We start from the raw sequence: 18552 nt of genomic DNA, 5'->3' as shown, positions 1-18552 counted from the left end.
AAAAAAAAGACCGTACCCTTTTATGTAATGATGTTTACTTTGAATTTATATTAGTTCACACAAACACTCCATCCATGCTTTTGTTCCGGCCCTCCGGTCCAGTTTAAGAACCCATTGTGGCCCTCCAGTCAAAAAGTTTGCCCACCCCTGGGCTAGACGCTGAAGGTGTCAGGAGGAGAGGCCCGACATGTGACAAGTCCCCATGGTTCAGACTCCGAGCACAGTGCTCAACCCCAGCTGCTCTCTGCTTGTCCTGCCAGGGCGACGGGCCTGGCACAGGGAGAGCTTTCTGGAAGACGGCCAGGCCACCAAAAGTGGCTTCCAGAAGCCAGGAGGGGACGAGGACCCCATAGGAGCCCCTGCCCTCCCAGGAGCTGTGGGTTGGCTGGCTGGCTGGCTGGCCTGGAGCCTGCGTTAGGGGAACTGTAAGCCTCACATGGGAAAACCAGCACACTCCCACCGCTGTTTCTGCCCAGGTGTCTGCATTTTCCCTCCTGAGGTGGCGGCGGGCCAGAGGGAAGCAGGGGGGAGTGAGCGGTGGTCTCAGAATGTGCACGGACTGCGGCCAGTGCCGCTCCGAGGAGACCACGGGAGCCGCGGCTTTGAAGGGATCTCCCTGGAGCAGCTCCGGGAATGCAGAGCCCCGCGCAGCGCCCCCAGCCCTTGCTCCCGGGTGCCTGTCCTCTGGTGGGCACCACAGGCACCCTCAGTCTGCGCAGGAGTGTTTTGTGGGCGCAGCTGAGGGGGGCCCTGAGCCCCGCTTTCCAACCGTGCCTTGAAAAGGAAGGGGACACTCGCAGCGGGGCAGTGCCCGGCGCCCCCACCTGGATGCCCGCGCTCCGTGGGGCTCTGTTTTGTGTCTCCCTCTGTTTGTGTTCAGAGCTTAGAAATTGCAGAGCTTGCCAGGGGCTGATGTGAGTCCCTGCCAGCTCCGCCCGCCGAGGAGGGCCGGCCTCACCAGGCCAGGCGGCCCACAGAGCCAGATCCTGGTGCCCTGCTGAGGCCCAGGACGGCTGAGCCCCACACCCGTGCCCACCGGAGCTCCAGATGCGCCCGTTCACACTGCGGCTCAGCCCTTCCCTAGGTCAGTCAAGGGCGCGTCAAGGGCGTCCTAGAGAAGACCCCCCTGGGAGTCGGCGCAGGTCCCTTTTCCTCTCGGCATCTCTGAAGTGTGGGCGGGGACTGGAGTGGGGCTGGTCTTTCTGTTTTGGCGATTTCGTTCAATTTGACACAGTTTCCCCACAGGCCAAGCAGCCAGTCCTGACCACCTCGCACCCTTCTGAGTGGTGTGCTCAGCAGCTGGCACCTGCTGGTCTCCAAGCCCCACCCACCCTGCCCCTGGCCCTGGGGGTGAGGGGACCGAACATTCATGAGGCCGGCTTCAGAGCAACAAAGGGCTCAGGCGTCCTGTGCTGGGACTGGACGAAGAGCACGAGGGGCACAGGCGGGAGGGAAAGTGCGTTGGGCGGCTCCTGGCGGAGGGCCAGCCGCATTGGGGAGCAGCTCCTGACCGAGGCCCTGGGAGGAGGCAGGCTCCGGAGGCTGGCCTTTCTCCATCTATGACGGGGCTGGAGACTGACAGGGACTCTCCCGGCCTCTCCGTGGCCTCTGTCCTCCACGACTCCCACTCCCCCTGCTCACATGTCAGAACTAAAACCGGGTGGCCCCTCCCCTCACTCCTCTGCAAGTTAACTAAACCAAGTGCCCCTGGCCTCAGGCAACCATGGGGTGCAGTGCCCAGGGAGAAGCCTGTGGCCCCAGCAGCCAATAAGGAGAGAGGGTCTGGGGCAGAGGGCGGGGCAGGAGGCCGCAGTCTGGCACTAAGCAGACACCTCTGGAGGTGCTCCCTCACCAGTGTGTGCTGTGAAGGGTGCTGAGTACTCCAGAGGGAGGAGGAAAAGACCCAGCCCCCCCTCCCTGCCCCCCCCGCTGCCCGGGGTGACCACAGGCAGCCGGAGAGCGGCCCACACCTCTGCTCACTCAGGGTGTCTGACGGCTGCAGGAGGCTGCGCTCTCATGGGGCCCCTTTTCCAGGTCAAATGTTTTATTTGAAGAAATGTGCCTTTTGGGGACCAGACCTTTCTAGCATTGAATTCAACTCAGAAGGAAACAAAACTCAATTTTTCAAAAACCTCTTAGTTTTCTAAGCCAGAGGCCAGCTAGCTCTGCAAGCAGAAACCCTCGGGGTTAGCAGGGGGCCTGGGCTTCTGCTCTGTGACATACAAGCCCCTCTGCCGTCCCGACGGGCAGCCTCCTACTCATGCTTGCACCCTCCAGTGACGGGGAGCTCACCACTTCCCCAGGTGCCCACACCTTCAGTGGGCAGTCTGAACTGTTGGTTAAAAACGTGGAGCCCTAAGGAGCCCTTTTATCTAATTCCCACTCTCTGATGTTTGCTGAGTCTTCTGGGGTCCAGCAGAGTCCCTCCCCCTCCTACCTGACAGCCCTTCAGGGTCTGAAGAAGCTTCCAGAACAGCCCCACACAACCCTTCCACTCATTCCAGAGAAATGGTAGAGAAATGGCAGATCCAGACCTGCCCCGGCTCCCCTGCCTCCTGGAGCTCAGCTGCTTAACCTGGCACCTGCAGGTGGCCTGGCCGTGGGTTCCAGCGAAGGAGCCAGTAAGCCCAGGAAAGACTCCCCATCTCCCCCCTTTAAAGCATCTGACTCACAGAATCTGCTAAAGCTGCTTTCCTCCAGGATGGTTGGGAGGATCTGATGCCAGGGGTGACCACCAGCAGGGAGGCTGGGGCGTCTGGCCTCGAGGCCACCTCAGACTCAGGCCCCTGGGCCCCAAATTTCCTCTGGCCTAATTTCTTTCAAACGGGTGCTTCAGCACTGGTGCCGAAATCCCCCAGGCTGTGGTGGCTTTTAGAGAACAGTCACTGGGGGTGGGGGTGGGGGACATTGAGGGAAGGGCCCGCAGCGAGCCTGCCAGCAGCTTCCAAGTAGCAGAGACCCACACCTGCCCCCTCTTGGCAGCAGGCACCGAGCGGCCAGGGGTGGCGGAGAAGGACCCCAACACTCCCAAAGGGCCAGCCTCTTTATTAACAGGCAGGAAATGGGCACTCGCCAAGATCACAGTGAGCTGACAGCCTCCGGGGGCCAGGTGCCCAGGGGGTCCCTTCCCTTGGCTACAACCAAAGCTGTTCTAGTTCTTTCCTTCCGCTCACAGACTCCTGTTACGCGCCCGCGCTCATTCCTGCACCCAGGCGCCAAGCACGGTGCCGGCACGGGCGCTCAGGGCCCGGCTGTCACTCCGGCCAGGCCCCCTGCCTCTGCCTGGACAGGGTCGTGTGGTGTGGGTCCTGCCCCAGACACCCGTGAGCGGGCAGGGCCATCTCTCGTGGGGAGGCCCAGTGTCAGCAGCAGAGCGAGGCCTGCTGGAAGGAGGATAACAAGGTGCTCCACCCCCTTCTTTTTAAGCCAATGAGAAGGCTAGGGCGCATTGTCGGGGTGACTAGCTCAGGGCCCCGTAGCTACAGAGGAGGAGCTGCCGCCCCTGCCTGTAAGAGCTTCCTGTGCGATGTCTGGCCCTGGGTGTCTAACTCTTCCGGGAGGAGATGCCTCTTCCGGATCATACCTGACAGGTGTGGGGCAGGCTCCCACCTCTCAGCAGCCACACCTGGGAGGGCAGGCACCTGGCCCAGGTACCAAGGGACGCTGGCCATCTCCTTACTCCGCAGCCCGAGACTGTTGGTAACAGCCTCCCCTCCCCAGGTGGCCGTTTGAAGCGCAAGCTCTGTTGCTGCAGTGGCACCAGCCCAGAGGCTCCGCGTGGACAGGAACGCTAGCCACCAGCTCTTCGCAGAGAGAAAGCGCAGTCTGACCTGGTGCCCTGGGACCTGCCTCACCCAGCCCGCGACTTCTGTGGTGCTAACACTGTCCACTGGTGATGGGCAAGAGACTCCTGTTGACTGATCTGTACATTTCCCTAGCTGGCATTTCTTTTTATCCACCTCCCCCAACAACCAGTCGGGCAGAGGCGACAGCACAGGGCGGCCTGGAAGTCGGCGCTTCCCCACACCCATCCTCGGAGGGGAAAGTTTGGTGCTAATCACCCTCCCAAGCTGAGGTCCAGCCTCCCACCCTCAGGGGACAGCGGCGTGGGCCTCTGGGAAGCTGTGAGCGCAGGCTCAGCCTTCCCCTGGGGCCCGGAACCTGCTTGCCCAGGTGAGAACAGCAGCCCAGGTGGCCACATAGCTCCTCCGGGGGCGGGTGGGGCAGACACACACTCCACGGGGGATGGTGGGAGAGACAGGACTCCAGGGGGTCGGGGAGTGGAGGTTCTCCATGGTCAGAAACACTCCCCTCGTGACCACCACAGAGCTGAGCTGGGGCTTCCCGGGAGAAGCTGAGAGTGTGAGGGCCCTGGGACCCGGCCGCACTCCCGAGCGCCCTTCAAATGACCCCGACAGGCCCTCGCCAGGCCTCCGTGTCAGCCCGTCCTCAGACGGGGTATGGGGTGGGCGTTATAGTACCTGGGTCTGACCGCTTATCACCACCTGAAAGCAAAGGCCTGTCCCAGCTGTTCCAATACAGTGAGAAGTCCTGGCCCCCCCTGGGCAGGACAGGGCCGGAGAGGTCACACGGGGAGGACGCCCTCCCAGGCCTGCTCCGAGGTCCACCACCCACTGCCCGCCTTAGAGCCTGCTCTCAGCCTCGGGACCCAGTGGACATGAGGAAATGCCTGCTGACAGAAAGGCAGTCCCAGTCCCTGGCAAGTGCCCGCCCGGTGCACTGTAGGCACTCAATAGATGACTGTGGCCTGGGTGCCATGGCCCAGCTCCACGCAGCCGCCCACTCCAGTCCAGCCCAGGGTCCCCATGAGGAGGACACAGGGATGGTTTTGCACCAACTTGCACCTCTGGGTGCAGTGGACCTGTGCCCCCGGTGGGAGTGGAGAGGGTGCTGTCGGGGAGGCTCCATGGTGAGTGTGCCCCACAGCCAGGAAAGCTAGCAAGGCTTCTAGGCCCCCCCGCACCTCCCCCCTGCCGAACCCACCTGGGGGTGCAGGCTCCATCTGGATTTCATGGGGAACGGGGCTACACAAGCAGCAAGCCAGAGTGCTCCCACAGTCCCTGCTGGGGGCTGCCCCCTGGAAGCCCGCCCTGGGGGTGCCCTGTGCCCACGGCAGCTGGGGAGGGACAGTTACCTGCCATGGGGAATGTGGTCATTTTGGCGAGTACCATCCCCCTCTCTGCCGGGATCTGGCACCAACTATTTTTCCATTTTCAACAGGAACAGACAGGAGTGATAAGATACTTTGTGATGGGAGGAGGATTGGAATTGATAAGACTTGGAAAATGTTTTTCCACTAATAACAAGAGGACTCACACATGGAATCAGGCAGGAAGGTGGGGGGCGGTGGGGTGGGGGGCTTGCTCTGCCTGGCACCCCTGGCGTGACAGCAGGGAAAGCTGTGATTTAGAGAGGAAAGGCAACAAGGCCATTTGCTCGGAAACGGGGGCTCTGGTCATAAACTCTCCCTCCCCCAGCTCCCACCCCAGTGACGACAGCGGCGGCCATGGGGAACCGCTGCTGCTGCGGAAATGGAACAGACACGGAGCCTGGCCTTTCCTTTCCTACACAGATGAGCTCCTGTCCTGGCCACTTCAACATGGAACAAATCAGCGTCAAGACTGGAGCCATTTCCTCCCACGTCCCCGATCAGCGCCGGTGGGAAGAGCTCAGCGATGGTCCCTCCTCTGAACAGCGGCGTTGGGCCAGCGGATGTGTGCCAGCCACCTGCTGGGCTCACATGAGCACAGAGCCTGCCCCAAGCCCAGCGCCTGTGCAGGGATCCAAATGGACCCCGAGGGGCTGAACACCACTTGGAGGGAGACGGAGGAAATTGGAGAGGAAATTAAAGCCGCCACGAATATTGCTCCTGGTGGTTAGGCCACGTGACAAGCACACTGTGTGGGCTTAGGAAAGACAACGCTGCACGGCTCGCTGGGGTGCACAGAGGGGCCGCTGCAGCCAGCAGTGACCTGCCTGAAGGCGCTGTCTGCCCGGGAGCTGAGGGGTTTGGGCCCCAGCCTCCCTGCAACCCACCTGGGCACCCCTGCTCTCTGACTGGGATGCTTTGCTGAGAAGTGACCCTTTCCTCCTCCGGAAGAATAGGGAGGGCCAGACCAGGGGGAACCCTGCACTGCACCCACACTCTCACAGCCGCCCGCCTTGGGAGCGTGAAAGGCACAGAAGGCTAACAGCTGCTTATGGGCTGGGCAGCAGCTCAGAACTCATTCCCCCTCACGGCAGCCCTGTGAGGGTGCACAGCTCCTTTCTGCATGACATCATGGCCAAGGGCATGCAAATCAGCAACGGAGGGGAGGGGTGGGGTAGAATGTAAACATGGGTCTTTTTTGCTCCAAAATGTGTCCCAACCACACTCTCCTCTAGTCCACCTGCCCGGACAGTTCTGAGTCTTGTTCTTTCTCCCCGGGCCTCCACTCAGCTGTCTGTCTCTACCTGGAGTAGCAAGGTGAGCTCCGGAGTACCTGTGCCACAAGCACCCTCCACCCCAAATGTCCCAAGTCAGGGACACTGTGTTCTTTTCTGTGTCTACTGACACCTTCCCCCCCGCCATCTCCTTTGCCTCCCCTCCCCCTGTTAAACCATCTGGGCCAGAGTCCAGTGGTGTGCCAGCAAACTGGCTGTCGGAAAGAAAAACAACAGCCTTGATGGTAGTGTTTGCCAATTTCTGTGGTATAAATACTCCCACCACAGCTGATTTCAAGCTGGCCGTGATGTCATTGCAGGTGGAGCTGGGGCGGGGGTGGGGGGGGTGGGGAGATGAGCAGAGGGGCTCGTGGGCTCAGGCCAGCACTGCCTGCATCTATCTCAGCGGCAGGAGCTGAGGAGGCCCCGGGACACCAGAGAGACTGCAGGGACACGCAGGTGGCACCCTAACGCATGCCGTCCTGTCGGCCGAAGCACACTGCTATCCTGACGACAGAGGGGGGTCAGCACAGAAGTACTGTTTTCTCCAGGGAGAAAACACAGAAAGGGAGAAAAGAGACACATCTCCTTTTGTCACCCAACAACTCGACTTGGGGAAGCTAAGGCGCCCCTGAAACACCTCCGTCGTCTGGGACAGAGGCTGGGGGCCTGGTCTTCTCCCATTCAGTCTCCAAGAGATCATCCAGCGACACAGCCTTCTGAGCTTGATTTCCCTGCAGCCACTTTTCTCATGAACCGGCCGTGTCCCCTGTCCTACTCACTGGTGGATGTGGGTGCCCGGGGTGGTGGGGTGGCTGGAGGGGGCTGCTGTCAGCAAGGGAGACAAGGCCATAGCGGCTTTTTAAAATCATTCCAAAGGCAGAGGCTGTTTGTCACCTTTGCGTAAGACGCCAGCAGCGGGCAAAGAAGTTAACAGCTTGTGGGAGTTCCAATTAGAGAGCCAATTATAACTGGCTGGCCTGCCTGACTTTGAAAGGCCGGGAAACGCATGTTGTCTTAGGAGGAAGCAGATTTTGCTTCTAGTTGGTTCCGGAGGTCCCTGCGGGGAGCGCGTGCGTGTGCTTTGGCCCCAGCCCCACGCCTCTGTCTGGATGCCTGTGGCCCGACACGGGACGAGAGACCTGTGGGGATGGGTGCCTGCAGGGGAGAGGTGGTTTTCCGCAGAAGACACGCCTCCATCCTTTATTTATGAAGCAAGACGCAGGAGCACCACGTCCGCTAGGCTCCCCTGTGGGGGGCGGGCCCCCCGATTCTGCTTCATTTGGTAGGGCATCAGCGAGCATTTCAATTACGGATTTCATCAAGACTGACCCCTAGGCAAGGCCAGATCCCAGCTGTGTGTGTGTGTGTGTGTGTGTGTGTGTTCCTCCTGCAAGATTCCCACGTCCAAGTCCCAGCTATAGTTGGGGGCTGTTTCCTCATTAGGAAATGTCCCTCCTGCTCCTCAGATGTTGGTGATCCTGGGTCCTGTCCTGGGCCCCCCCCTCTCTGTCTTCCTCTGTGATTCACATCCAGGCAGCCTCATGCCCTTCCATAGCTCCGGCTACCACCTACAGGCCACTGCCCCCAACCATGGCTGAGCCCCAGTGTGTCCGACCTCCTGACCCACCCAGCCACACGCCAAGGGGCCTCTCTTCCTGAACGGACCTGGGTCACCCCATCTCAACATGGCCACCCAGACTTGCTGCCTCCTTCTTCCCACAGCTGTTCCTCCTCCCTTCTCATCTCACCCAGCCAGGCGCCAGCACCAGGTGTCCTGAGTCAGCCTGGGACCTGCGGCTCCCCCATCAGCCCTGAGCACGGAGTCCACATTCTCAGCGTCTCCCACCTGGGACCGTCCACGTGTTATCAGCTGAGTCCAATCTTAGTGTCTCTTAGCTTCCACCGCCTCTAGAATGGTGTCTCCCGAATGCAAACCTGGTCACGTTACTTTAAACATTTTTATCTTGAAAAATGTCAAACGTGAGGAAAACTAGAAAGGCCAATATAATTAACATCTACATACCTGTCACCTAAATTTAATAACCGTTAACATCTTTCATATTTGCTTTATCTACTTTTGGGGCAAGGGTTAGTATTTTAAAGTAAATTATAGGCATTTCACCCCTAATACTTCAGCACGAATCTCTAAAAAATAAGGATGTTTTCTTATGTAAGCACCCAACCATATCATATCACACCTAACAAAAGCAATCGTGCCTCATTATCGTCTGCTACCTGGCCCTCGTGCAGGCCTCCCCAAGTGGCCCATGCTTACTCCAACAGCTGGGCTTTAAAATGACATATCTAAGCTCCATCTGTCCGCAGCTGCGAAGGAGTCTACATCTCTACAAGCTGCTGAAACCTGGCCTGCAGGCCCCACCTCTGTGGCGCCCCTTTGGTCTCCCCACCTGAGAACAGGTCGCCGTCCTGCACGTCTGTCTATCAGAGTCCCGTGACTTTTCTACACTCACTCATACATGCCCTGTCTCTCCTGGGCGTTGAGGACTGGCGGGGAGCAGTGTACCTGCCCCCTCAGGACCTAGCCCAGTACCTGGCACAAAGCTAGGTGCCCCATCCCACAGCTCACTGGATCCTCACCACGACTGCTAAGGGGCCGTATGCTGAGCAAATGGAGACCCAGTGCGATGCTAAAGACGACGCCGGGACAGGGCCCGCCAGAGCAGGTGCTCACACGGAGTCCTTCCTGCGTCCCAAGCCTTCGGGTGAGGAGCCCGCTGATGCTCTGAAAGGCTTGAATAGAAGCAACACCGACACAGGTATTTTCAGAGACAGGAGTTCCGTGAACGCCAAGCAGAGGAGAAAGGAAGGGATCCGACTGGAGGAGGGGGAGGGTCAGCATCAGGGGTGAACCTGGTGGGAAGCGAAAGAGGCAAAGTCGCCCGGGAGGGGCATCTGCGGCCAGGGAACCCGGCCGAGGCTGTTCAGCCGAGAGGCTCTCGGGGACTGGGAACTCCCTGGAAGCTGGGGCTCAGGTCAGAGCCGGTGGTGGGGCCCGGACTGTGGTTCTCATCGCTCCCCGGGAGGCTGCCGAGGCCTTGGGAAACACCCGAGGGGCAAGGCCGCCTCTGCCCTGGGCAGTGCTCGCGCCAGACGTCCCTGGTGGAGCCTCCGCCACCGGCACCACACTCTCTAGTCGGCAGCACGCACGTTCGCCCGACCCCTCCCAGACCCGCTCATGGGGTCTCGAACCTGTGCAGGAAAAGGGCAGGCCTCCTCTCCTCATGGCCTCCCCAGAGCCCCAGGGCTTGAGACTTGGTGATTCCGGTACATTTGTCACTGGAACATTTGTCACTCCTTCCTCCTAGGCAAGCCCTTACCCGCTAGGTAACAGGAGGGGTGTCAGAGGTCAGCTTAGAAACTCCTGCACCCAGCCGGGCTCAGAATGCAGGGCGGGAGCTGGCCATCGGGGCATATCTGGGGCTTGGGCAGCTGTGAGAAGGGATGCTACACAGCAGGGAGAGAGCAAGGCTATGGCAGCTGGGAGCACAGGGAAAGGAGACAAGCTGAGTAGATGCTGCTTGACCTCAAGACACAGAGTGGGAGCCCTCCAATCCCTTCAATCCCCAAAGACAGTGGAAAATTCCACGGCCTTCCCCCCCCCCCCCTGCAAGGGGCGGAGCTCCCTGGGCCCAGAGCTGATCAGTGAAAACGGGGATCAGATGACCTGACCCAAGCTGGAGGCTAGCTGTGGCAGGCAGGCAGGCAGGCAGGCAGGCAGGCAGGCAGTGAAAGCGAAATGTCAAATGGTACTGGAAAGGGGGCGGAATCTCTGAGACTAAGTGGTTTGGATGGAGTATGTCAGATTTCAAATAATTTTAGATCATCATTACTAATGAGACACTGCACGGCACTGCCTGTAATTAGTCACAGAAGACTCCAAGCAGAAAACAGAAATAAACAGAATTCATTCCTCCTTAAGCTGCAGCAAAGCAGCCAGTGACACGGCTTGCATCCCCCTCCCGCCCGGGTCCCTGTCGCTTCTGGGCCTGCGATTTCGATTTCGGGCCGGGAAGGCAGGAGGCCTGGGCCGTCTCTCCCTGGCCAGCTGAGAAAAGGCTGCAGTGGGAGGAGGAATCCAAACACCAAGCGGAAAACGTCTGCAGAGAACATCCTTGCACCCACGACGCTGTTTGGGGGGGGGGGGGCTCCTGGGGAGGGGTGGCAAGTATGTGGGCCACGGCCACGCCGGAGTCCTGTGGACGGACAGCAGAAGGTCCAGATTCCCGGTGACGCTCTCCTTGCTCCAAGGAGGACTCACGTGCCCAGCAGCCAGAGAGTGTTTTAAGCTAAAAACATGCAGTTCCAAAAGGATATAGCTTGCATCATAAAAAACCTTTCAATTACCTGGTTTTCCCCGTAGAAAATCCCCCCCCCTCTCCCCCCAGTGTCCCTCCACTGGGACCAACCTCTGAGAGCCGGCTGCCCTGGGAGTCTCAGTTAACAAGCTCCGACCGGCCACAACGCCAGTTCCTGGGCCAGGCCAACAAACCCACAGAGAAACCGTTAACCTGACGATTCGAAAACTGCATATTCCGAGGATATTGGCTCAACATCTCCTCCAGGGAAACAGCATCCAGTGCTGGGGGGCTTCGTTGTCAAGGGGAATAAAAACAGCTGCCAAGTTCGAGTTCACTTGTAGCTGCTGGTCTCCGTTCCCCCTCCCCCACCCACCCTGCCCACCTGCCACCCGAGGTGTCCACAGGCCACTGTGCCGTCTCAGGCCTGACACCTTCCCCAAGGGGCAGGCAGACAGGTCGTGAACACACACTCTGCGAGGTCCAACAAGTGCTTCAAGGGGGGGCGGTCGCAGGCTGAGCCCCTCTGCAGGTGGAGAGGGGGTGACCTGGGAGCCAGGCCCCAGGACAGGCTCTGCCCTTCCTGCCCCCCAGCCCATCTCTGGTGCCTGACCAGCCCCTGCCCTTCAGGCTGAGGCCCCCTGCCTCCCCCCAGCCCAGCCAGGACAGGTGCTTTTGTCTCTACTGGACAAGTCATACCTCTTGGGGTCTCCATCGATTCCTTTCAACCTTAATACCCTGGGATACAGGCTCGATAGAAAACAGTAATACTTTAAAGCAAAAGTACTGTGCTCTTGGCCAACCACCTGCTCTGAATGATATACAGTGTATTCTTATTTTAGCTCCTCCGCTTGCTAAAATTTGGTCACGCTAGACCAGAAGGAAAGCCACACCCATGGCCAGCTCTTCGAGAGGAGATGTCTCACTCACTGTCACAAAGATGCAAGTGTGGCCTCGTGATGGAGATGGCAGTCCTGCTCGTGACTAGTGAGGGCGCGGCAGGAGTGTTCACAGGCTTTCGGAGTGCCATGCAGCCCGCATGAGCTCACTTACCCTGAACGATACCACCACCGGGAGGGCACCGTTATTCTCCCCAGTTCACAGCGGAGACAGTGGAAGTCCAGAAAGATTAAGGAACTCCTTTCCAGCCCAGCCGGAGCGTGGCTCAGTGGTAGAGCGTCCACCTATGAACCAGGAGGTCACGGTTCGATTCCCAGTCAGGGCACGAGCCCCGGTTGCGGGCTCCATCCCCAGTGAGGGGCATGCAGGAGACAGCCGATCAGTGATTCTCTCATCATTAATGTTTCTCTCTCTCTCTCCCCCTTCCTCTTTGAAATCAATAAAAATATATTTAAAAATAACATTTTTTAAAAAAAGGAACTCATTTCGGGCCACACAGTCAGTAAGTGACAAGCCGGGACGTGAGCCAGGCCGGCTGGCTCCGGTGCCACGCTCTGACCTCTGTGCTGTCCTACCATTCCGGCTGCAGTGCTTTTCTGGCTCCAAATTCTCCATTTCACCTCAGACAGTGAGAACCAACACACCAGAAAACGATGTACGAGGCTTTACATTTCTCTGTAGAGGTTCAAGAGATGCTCATGCCAACCATTAATAATTCTTAAAAAGGCCGCAAGCTATCAAAGGAGCTAAAGCACAGTGTGGAGCATCAGAAGGGAGAGAGGTGGAGGGAAGAAGAAAGCCTAGACGCCCAGTAGAAGGCGGCCCTCCTGTTTGCTTTGCACCGTTAGTCCGAATCCCAATCACGGTGAGGAAAGGTGTTAGAGAAAGTAAGGCCTGTCCGCTTCCCGAGGCGTACTATCAACACACACACATGCACAGGAAGGGCGGGCCCCTAAATAGTTCATGAGTCTTTCTTCAAAGAAAAGAATTGTTCTCAATTTTAAAAGCACCTTTCATCCTGAAAGAAAATAAAGTACAATTACTGGATGAAAGAGCCTCCTCACTAGACCACGGTGACGTTTTTCCTGCCAACCACTCTTTCCAGGCTCCCTCGGAGAGAAAACGGATACCTGGATGAAAGAGATCCGCCCGGGAAGGGCACCTCCGCTCTGTTTCATTAGCTTAATCGTGCCTGGGTCTTGTCCGGAGGAACAGAGGGACCCACGGCCCCTCTTCAAGACTGGCTCCTCCCAGAGAGAGATGTGGAACCCTGCCCTGCCTGTGCCCTGGGCTGCCTGCGGCCCTGGGTCCCCCTGGCTAGACTGATGGACACATCAGACAGACACACAGACACTGGTCTCTGGAGTAACCCTGAGAATGTCATCAACTTCAGGCTGCGTCTCTCCTCCAACAGAGGCACAGGTTGGAAAACATGCTGCTAGCTAACAAAATATGAGACAAGCGATCTTGCCCAAATCTCATTAAACAGATGGACACTTTAAAAGATGGGGAGAGAGAAAAACACCAAAGTTTCATAATTTAGTAGTGCATGCTGCCCCCTTCCCTCCATCAAACCCTCTGCCTGCATCTGGCTCTGCATGCACACGGCTCTTCCCCGTAAACAAGCCCGTGAGCCTGTAGGCGGATTACAGAGGCGCAGCCTTCTCTCAGAGCAGTGCTGCTGTGAGGACCACGGCAGGATCAAACGCTGGAGATGTTAAACAACTTAGAGCAGTGGTTCTCCACCTTCTGGCCCTTTAAATACAGTTCCTCATGTTGTGACCCAACCATAAAATTATTTTCGTTGCTACTTCATAACTGTCATGTTGCTACGGTTATGAATCATCATGTAAATATCTGATAGGCAGGATGGTCTTAGGCAACCCCTGTGAAAGGGTCGTTCGACCGCCAAAGGGGTCGCGACCCACAGGTTGAGAACCACCGACTTAGAGCCGAGTGACGATCGGATGGATTGCACCCTGCACCCGCCTCCTGCACAGCGCATGTGCCTTTGAGCAGATCGTCAATGAGTGCACTTTTCAGACAGGCAACGTTCTCTCTGTCAGCCTCTGCTACCGATGTGCTTCCTGGGAACACAGCCCAACACCACTTCTAACGTTTTTACACTTGAGGTCAGGTTTCTAATGCTTCAGAAACCCAAGATTGTGGCGAAAACCCTCAAAGATGCCTGGGGAAGCCTGTAGTCGAAGCCATCCTGACTGAACTGGGGTTTTTTGTGTTATCCTCCATGCACAGAGGACACGCTAGCACTTTTGGACCCACCGTGCCCCAAACAGAAAGCTTATTCTGTGATGAGTTGGCCCCTTAGAGTGACTCAATACTGAGCCACCTCCCTGTGGTCTCCCTTCTCCACCCCGCACCCTGCGGCCTCAGCTGGGGCAGGTGGGCCTCAGCCATGCTCCTGGGCGGGTGGCCTGGGCCTCACCCATCACCTCCAACATCTCTCCTCCCAATCATCGTCCCCTTTCTTCAGGGAACTCCACCAGTGGGTTGGGACTTACCATGTCCCGTCTTGGAGCGACCCTCCCGTGCACGGTGCTCCCTGCCCTCCCCTGGCCCGCCTTGCCTTGGGAACTCCGACATCCAGGGGATGGCTCCTTAACCTTCACTCCCCTCTCTCCCGTCAGCTCTGAAATGCCCTGTGCCTGCTGCACCAGACTGGCCTTAGCTGCAGGCCCCTCTCAGGCTGATACATTAGTGCGCTTCCTTCCCCACTGCCCCCTTCCCAGGCTTCCCTGGGCCCAGTCCTCTAAAACCTGCCTCAGGCCTGTCTGCCTCCCTCTCCACAGCTGTCCACGCTGCCAAGCCCCGATGGCCCCACCATCTGCTTGGGTTGCACACCTGTCACCTGGACGAGGGAGATGGAGCACCAGCTCCTGTTTCCAGGACACACTGTTTCTCAGCAGCCCTCCTGGGTGCGGCCTCAGCGACCCCTCCCCTCAGCCTTCCTGGCTCCCTTCCACGCTCATCTCTCCCCTGAAAACGCCGGTTCCTTTCTCACCCCCACGTCTCACACTCTGCCCTCCAAAGCCCAGGCTGACGTTATCAGAGGACAAGCAGATGTCCCTGTTTGCGGAGCCTGTCCCCGTCCTGGTAATTGTCCTTGGCCACCCTGAGTCTCGGTGTCTGTCCTTGGCCTGGGCAGTGTTGCCCAGGGATGCGGTTCCTCTGCCCTCAGTCGTCCCTCCCCGCCCCCGCCCCATTTCCCTCCCCTCCCCTCTCCTCCTCCAGGTCATGAAAAACTAGTGGGGAAAAGCTTGCTCTCTTTCATGAATTCATTTTGGGTACTGGGAGCAAAAGGCTTTTAGGCATAGCACGCGGACGTATGTACATTTATCCACATGCAAAAATGATATGAAACTATGCCCTTAGGTTTTCTGGAAAAAAAGTCCTATCAGCTTATGAATGCTTCCCTTGTCAACACAGCTACGCAATCCTTCTCCCCTAGCTCAGCACGCCCTTCTCTCTGCCCACACTCAGCTCTCTGCCGCTCTTGTCTTGTGCCAACTCATTATTAACAATAAGCACATTAATTCTCTTCTCCCCCCTCTCTCTATGTGGATTTAAACACATATGAAGGCTACAACGGTTGGAAAACTGTCAATTTTCATTGGGGTTTAATTCATATTTCTCTTGTCAAGCCTGACCTTCTATTAAGTTTAATGAATACCATCTGCCTCCGTGTCATTATTGCTTTTTGACAATATTAATGTGTTTGCATTTCTGCTTAAATCACACCTCTCCTCCGAGCTGGGTCGGGCGATCTGGCACATGTGCCACTCCCCCCCCAACCCCCAGGTTAACGAATAATGGCTCTTTATGGAACAGGCTCACTGCTCTCCGCACCACCTCAGCCACCTGGTCTGCGCCTGTAACAGACACAGGCTTCCTTCCTTCCAAACAGCGCCCCCCACCGGCCCTCCTGCTCCGCTCCTCCCCTGTGAGCACTCTGACCACCTCCCCTCCTCTCGGTTCGTCCACAAACCATAATTGGTTCCTTCCCCTGGAACCTCCTTGGTTGGTTCGCGGATGGCCTCCGGTGCTCGTGTTCTTCAAGCTCCTTCTAGTCTCACCTTCTAAGTCCCGCCCTGACCCAGCCTGGGCAGACGTTCCTGGCCCACCTCTCATGTGCACACTCCTCTCCGAGTGCCAGGCACGTGCCCAGACTCTGTTCCCGCCTCCCTCGCCACTTCAGTTAAGAGCCCGGCTCTTCCTGGCCTCGACCTGGTGGAAAGACAGCTGTGAGCCCGCTGCCGGGCCCTCCTCTGCACTTAGGGGCCGACGGGCCAGTCTGGTTTCCATGAGGGTCAGGCAGGGTCTTTGGTGACTCAGGTAGAGATTTTCAGTTCCTCTGGTGCTAACATCACCCCATTATACAGCTGAGGCAACTGGGGCACAAAGAAGGTGAGTAACTTCCTAAGGTCCCAACGCTAGTGAGAGACAGAACTGGGATGCCGCCCAGGCCAGTGTGGCCTCCAGAGTGTATGCAAGGCCACTCTCCTCCCTTCCTCCGTGCACAGCTCAGGGAGGGAGGAGGAGAAGGAGGGTTGGGATGCTTCCCGGCCGGAGGCCTAGAGTTCCAGGGGCTGCCCCTCCATGGGATGGGCTGGGGGTACACAGCCCAGCATGCATCGTTCACAGGGTCACCAAGAAGGAACCCTCCAGGCCACCTGTTGGGAATCCCACAGATCACAGTCCCTGGGTCGTTTCGGACCGCGAGTATCTCAACTCCTCGGCCTGCCTCCAGCCTGGAGAGTTTTTAAATAGATCCGATGCCCTGAGAACAGTCTCAAGAGTTCATTGTTGTTATTTTTTCCTGGTGAGACCTCCAAAGCAGCCCAGTCTCCCGGCCAGAGAAGGCCAGGCGGGCCTCTACCCCGGGGCTCCGCAGCCCTGGGTGCTGGCTCCTTTCACAGAGGGAAGCGCCGGCATTCGTCAGGGAGCTCAGGTGTCCTGACAAGCTCCGAAGGTGAAACCGGAAACCTCCCTGGTGCGATTTTCCTATTTGATCTTCTGTCTCATGTGTTCCTCTTGGGGATGGACAAGAAATACTTCTCTGAATAATTCATACGCCCTGAGGTAGAAGCACGCTGCCTCCTTTTAATAAAAAGGCGGGGCACACACCTTGATTATGTCCTTCCTGCAATGCTAGAGAAAGCTCGCAGATCTCAGAAGCTCTTGCGAATGCCTCTTGCCATAGTGAGACAAAGATGAAAAGCCATTTCTAATCAAACTAGTGTTGGGATAGTATGTAAAATTATAAAGCTGTCCTGAGCTACGAAATGTTGATAAAGGGAAGTTGAAAAAATTAAGTAGCTGTAATTACTATAAGGTCTGATTTATTTTTAAAACTGAAAATGGCTGTTGTCAGGTTTCTATTTAATAAGCACCTACTAGGTGCCAGGAACTCTGCCAGGCTTGTTAAGTAAATCGTTTCATTCAGGTCTCCCAGATGACTGGGTAAGTCACAGCCCAAGTCACAGGAACACCGAGGCCCCTGGAGGTCAGGCAACAGCCGGAGGTCTCAGGGCTGGGGCTGAGCTCGAGCCTGACTCGGAGGCCCCCCTCCTGGTGCCCAGGGCTGGGTGCTGGGCTTTCTCTGCTGAGAACCAGTCACTACTGCTCAGCGAGAGAACGAAGGCTTTGGGCTCCTTCAGACAACGTCCTAACCATGTCCTCTTAACACCTGGTAGAAACTCACAGCCTATCTAGTTGAATGTTTCCATTTCACAGAAAGGAAACGGTGCAGAAAACTTATGAGCTTTTCCCGAAGTTAAGGGGCCAGCATGCAACACGCTGGGGCAGGAACTCCATCCCTGGAGCTGTCCTGTGCTCGCCCTCACAGATCACACACCGCTGACTACGGGCCCTGGACTCCACTGACGGTGCAGAGGGCACCCCGCTTCATCACAAGGCTTCCTTTCCTGGGCTCACTGAGTCACAGAGGCCCTGTGCTAACAATGAAACAGAAGTCCAGAGCCCCAGCCTGGCCAGCAGACCAGAGAGAGGACACGGCTTTCTACCAGCTCCGGGGGCCTGTTCCCTCTGCGCTGCCATTCAGGTTCTCGCAGGACGTGAGAGCAGACGATGGCTTTGTGCAGCGGGCTCAGTGCCTGCTCTTTATTTATTTATTTTTTTTGGTAATTTTAAAAATATATTTTTATTGATTTCAGAGAGGAAGGGAGAGGGAGAGAGAGATAGAAACATCAATGATGAGAGAGAATCATTGATTAGCTGCCTCCTGCACACTCCCTACTGGGGGTGGAGCCTGCAACCTGGGCATTGCCGTGCCCTTGACAGGAATCGCACCTGGGACCCTTCAGTCCACAGGCCGACGCTCTATCCACTGAGCCAAACCAGCCAGGCTCAGTGTCTGTTCTTAACAGCGCAGACCCTCCAGAGGGGTTGGTCAGCTCCCCCACCTGACAGAAACTGGGGTACGGGGGGTCCATTCCATGGGAAGGGCTGGGGAGCAGCAGGGCAGCCTCACACCTCTGGCCTGGGCATCTAGACAAGGGATGTGTGCGCACTTGTGGGGAGCAGCACCCCATACACTGTGGACCCTGGGGCGACTTACCTGGTCCTCTGGGTCCTCTGACAGGGTGCCCCTACTAGGCGCTGACCTTGGAGACAAGCTGGAGTCTCGGGGTCCCACAGGTAAGAGGCACCAGTTTGTTAAGTGCTCTGACTTTTGTGCTGAAGTCTTTCCTGGGGGGCGGGCACCCCCAAGGTGAGACCCAGACGACAATGACAGCGCCCAGAGCCATGGGACTGTCTTTATTAAACCCGAGCCACAGGGTGGCTGGGACCGGTGGCCAGGGAACCCTGCCTCACACTCTGCCCGCTGCACCGGGCGGGCTGCTGCGGC

The 18552-nt window shown here is 57.6% G+C and overlaps 1 protein-coding gene across 8 annotated transcripts in view; it reads right to left on the bottom strand.

Annotated features, from left to right (window-relative positions):
• TTC7B (tetratricopeptide repeat domain 7B) overlaps positions 1–18552 on the bottom strand; it is a 188274-nt gene that overhangs the window by 5948 nt on the left and 163774 nt on the right. The window lies entirely within an intron of this gene.

Source organism: Myotis daubentonii, chromosome 1 (genome assembly GCF_963259705.1).
Source record: "Myotis daubentonii chromosome 1, mMyoDau2.1, whole genome shotgun sequence".
NCBI classification, from domain to species: Eukaryota; Metazoa; Chordata; class Mammalia; order Chiroptera; family Vespertilionidae; genus Myotis; species Myotis daubentonii.
Note: the sequence above shows the minus strand (reverse complement) of the source record. Positions and strands in the feature narration are given on the sequence as shown.